This window comes from Galeopterus variegatus, unplaced genomic scaffold, assembly GCF_000696425.1.
Source record: "Galeopterus variegatus unplaced genomic scaffold, G_variegatus-3.0.2 Scaffold2899, whole genome shotgun sequence".
Taxonomy (NCBI): domain Eukaryota; kingdom Metazoa; phylum Chordata; class Mammalia; order Dermoptera; family Cynocephalidae; genus Galeopterus; species Galeopterus variegatus.
Window position 1 is genome coordinate 9,580 of NW_007729010.1, and position 4,534 is coordinate 14,113.

At 33.8% G+C, this 4,534-nt stretch overlaps 1 protein-coding gene across 1 annotated transcript in view; it reads left to right on the top strand.

The window, feature by feature from the left end:
• Positions 1-3,438: 3,438 nt before the first annotated feature.
• The window catches only part of CNTN4 (contactin 4), a 141,228-nt gene continuing 140,132 nt past the window's right edge, over positions 3,439-4,534 (top strand). Inside the window, exon 1 of the mRNA XM_008583385.1 lies at positions 3,439-3,594. The gene's annotated coding sequence lies outside the window, so the exon portion shown is untranslated. The remainder of the gene's footprint in view (positions 3,595-4,534) is intronic.

Genomic DNA, 4,534 nt, shown 5'->3' on the forward strand with positions numbered 1-4,534 from the left:
GTGTGCAATATGTGATTCTCAAATCAGGATAATTAGTATATTTAGCATTATACAATGTAATCATTTTTGTGGCCCTTTACCAGTTTCTCACTAAATTGCCCTTCCCCTACCCCTTTCCAACCTCTGGTAACCTCAGTTCTCTTTTCTCCTTTTGAAAGCTCAATGAATTATTGTGATTGTTGTAGCTATACTACTCTGCCATAAAAAAAAAAGAACAAAATTCTGCCATTCGTGGCAACATGGATGAACTTAGAGAAAATTATGTTAAGTGAAATAAGCTAGGCACAGAAAGAGAAATACTGCATGTCCTCACTTAGAAGTGAGAGCTAAAAATGATAAATAAATAAAAGAAATACCACAAAAATTATGTTAAGTGAAATAAGCTAGGCACAGAAAGAGAAATACTGCATGTCCTCACTTAGAAGTGAGAGCTAAAAATGATAAATAAATAAAAGAAATACCACATGTCTTCACTCATAACTGGGAAAGGAAGGAAGGAAGGATGGAAAGAAAGAAAAGAAAGAAAGAGAAGGAGAAAGAAAGATGTGTACTTTCTAGCAGAAGTTAGCTTCTAATAATGCTCTATTAGGGACCTTTCCAATAACTTTTAAAACCTCATTCTCTGTGAATGTCAAGTTAAACGGACCCCTTTCGCTTCTTCTTTAAGCCTCTCCTGGGCCAGTTTTTGGGGATCAGAATAAATATGGGGTACAGATAGAAAAAAAGCATAATCCTACAATCTGAACTGTGTCTCAGGTGCAAGAGATGGTCTTAAAAGGGTAGACTGTTAAGAAACCCATTAATAGGTCAAGTATTCAAAAACCCATAAAGGTCTGACAGTTTTGCCAGAGGAAGCTGATAGATTCTCAGGGTTAAATAACACAAGAAGCAAATTAAACCAGTTGAAAACAAAGAGAAAAGATTTGAATTTGTAATTCCATTTTTATTACTAAAAGATATTCAAACTCAATCTTATCTCTAGGATATAGAAACGGTGATATGCACATAACTAGTATGTTACAAATGCCTTTGAAACTGAGAGGTGTGTTTTCTGCCCTTTGTGGGGCTGGTATGCTATTCCAAATCTTGTAAAAGCAATATATAGTTTTTTTGACAAATATACCCATGTGCTGTGCACAGTTTGATTTATGTAAACTCATTTCAAATGCAACTGCAGAATTCTTCCTGAACAGATGAAAAATGTCTGACTAAAGTGATAAAAATATATGTGTATAGAAAAATACTGTTTTAAGAAGGAATTTTTATGTGACAGATTTGTAACTCTATTTCACAAAATACCATTTTTAAAAAAAAAAACTTCGAGAAGACCTGATTTTTTTTTTTCTTTTTACATTTTTTGTGACAATTCGGGTGTTTACCTAAGATGAGAATGAGTCTGTCTGGCCAAAACACTTTTCTGTGGCACAAATTAGCTTACATGGGATTGGTAAATGAGGGATTGATGTCAGTATAACATAAATGGTGGATTTGTTTATGTGTTTCTCTAAGTAGCAACTAAACACAAAGTCCACTGACACAGATCAGCACAACTAGCCAAGGAAAAAAACTTCTGCCAACGATTCCCATTCACCCTACATTCTTCCTCTCAGCACAGTTTGGCCACTTACTCTAACGTGGCAGTGCTTTTATTGCATAGTTCTCAGTCTTTCTGCTATTTGCACTTGTTTCATAGCTTAGCAATCTCAACTCTCCCTTCCATCAAGCTATCTTCTCTCTCTCTCTCTCTCCCCCCCCCCTCACACACACACACACACAAACACGCACACACACACTGTATTTTATGTAGTATTTCTCTAACATGACTCTTACTTGTCTTTTTAATCATACTCTGTATTTGATCATACTCAATTTTTTCAAGGACAGTTATTGTTTTTGTTAGTGTTCTTGTTACAAAAATATTGAGTAGGTCTGTCCTGACCCTATCTTTTTCATAAGCCCTATAATTTTTACCATGTGATTTTGCAGACCATATTAGGAATGCCTTTATTTCATTATAGCAGAAACATCTGTTATTTGCACTCTAGTTACTAATTGCACGTATCATTATAAAATTACTCTCTGAATTATGTACTGCCCTCATGAATTTGAGGTACACTGATTGAGATATCAATTGCCTACTGGATTCATTTATTTAATTTCACCTTCACATGGTAATACCAGTCTCAGGTGTACATTGCATCACCATATTAAAAAATTACCTTCCCATCTTTATTTGTTTCTAAGCAATTACTGAAAACATTTCCACAACAAAAGCACTTAATAAAGACTTAACTTGGTTCCACTGAAGTTTATTTTTATTTTTAAAATCACTGGGAAATGGTTTGGGTACATTTAAGAAATTGATCCCATCCGCCACCCACATAACATACATTCACTCCTAGTCCTCCTTTATGTAATGTGTGGTTTGTGTTTAAATTTTATATTTAACATAGTCTGAAATCTTAAATTGTATCAGGTCAAACTGCAGTGAGTCAAGGTGTTAAAAATGGCAAAATTAAGATTCCAAGAGATGAATCCATCCATTCCAAAAATCTCTTCTCACACTTTAATTCAAAAGAAAATAGAATTTTTTTCATAAAGGTATCTTTTACTTTTCTTCCCTGAGGACACAGATGTGTATCTTTTGTTTTAAGAAAGAAGTAATTCTTTAATATTATTTTCATATAACTATGTTACTGGTGTCAACATGACTGAAATCTTTAGAACACTAGTAGTGAGCATGTAATACAGTTTTCTAAATATGCTGCAAGAGAAAGTCACAATTTCTCATAAACGTGCCAAGCATTGCATTAGGCGCTAGTAGTGAAAACCTGAACAAAGTCTTTGTTTTTAAGGAAAAGCTCACAGAGGGTGACAATAGAGACATTTCAGCACTTTCCATAAAAGAAATCTGTATGTACAGAGTGCTATGGGACAGAGCAGAGGTGGTGACTACATCAGAGAGACGATGCTTTTTCTTAAAAAGAAAAAAATGCCATATGGGAGTTTCTTGTTTTGTTTCTTTCCCTTTTGCTTCTCTGAAATTTTTGAATTTTGTTCACTTGAATATGGAATAATTTTTTTAAAAAATCCCTTAGCAGAGTAATGAGAATGTTCTGTATCTTGATTTTTATGGTGGAGCATTCCAAATCAAGCTGTACACGTACATCTGGTGCATTGTACCATACATAAATTATATCTCAAATTATAATAAATTCATCAAAACTTACAGTGCTACTCACTTCCCTTTAGAAAAAAATTAGCTCCCTCCTTTTGATGACTAAGGCAACAATAAGTACGTTATAGGATGAAAAAGACTAAAGAATAATCTAATGGGTCATTCTGGCATAATAATTAAATATTTTATTACTAAAATAATTCTTAAGTTATTGTGGGTTTTTTCTTGCATAATAATTTATTTTGTTTTCTATATTGTCTTCTAGCTGTAGGTCCAGATTTTTCAAGAACACTCTTGAAAAGAGTAACTCTTGTCAAAGTGGGAGGTGAAGTTGTCATTGAGTGTAAGCCAAAAGCTTCTCCAAAACCTTTCTACACCTGGAAAAAAGGAAGGGACATATTAAAAGAAAATGAAAGGTACTATCTTGAAATATTTTTAATATTCGGTTAACCTATAATAATTTGTTGTTCTGTTACTAATAGTTCTAGAAGAGGGGTGGATTTACTATCTGCTAATCCCGGACTAAATATTAATCAAAGAACTGAAGCTTTGGAAGGGAGTGGTAAATTATTGATAGAATCCCTCTCAGTTTTGGGATTCTACAAAGCCCTCCCTGCAGAGATAGATCACATATCCAAGATTGTTGGAGCTGCCTGAAAATGAGCAGCTAGAAATATCCTTATTAATTTTAACCTAACATTTCAACGTAGATTAGCCCTCTTTTCTCCATCCTACCTCCTTTGACATATGCAAATAAGTACAATTCTTCTTTGCTGTGACAACCCTTCAAATTTCTAACAACAGCATTTGTGTCTCCTATCAGTCTCTCCTTTCTTGATGTTAAATGTCTCTAATTCCAAAACTCATTTTGAATATAGCAAATTATTCTGCTTGATTTTTGATGATTTTTTTTTCAAATTTTATTTTAGTGGGTAACTGAAACCACTGAAAGCAAAACCAAGGTTAAGGAAGGATTACTGTACCTTTATTTATTTATTTATTTTTTGTGGGGAGAGGGGTAATGTTTTTATTTTTTATTTATTTATTTATTTATTTTTAAATTATTTTTATTTTGTCAATATACAATGTAGTTGATTGTTATGTCCGATCACTGAAACCTTCCTCCCTCCTCCTTCTCCCCCCTCCCACCCAAGTGTGTCCCCTCCATTTGCTTATTGTAAGAACTTCAAAAAAAAAAATTGTGGTTGTTATATCTTCCTCTCCCCTCACCCCCCCGGTATTTTGTTGTTGTTGTTGTTGTTGTTGTTGTTTGTTTGTTTTGTGTGTGTGTGTGAGAGAGTGTGTGTGTGTGTTTGTGTGTGTGTATGTGTGTGAATTGATTCATTCACCTTTAGC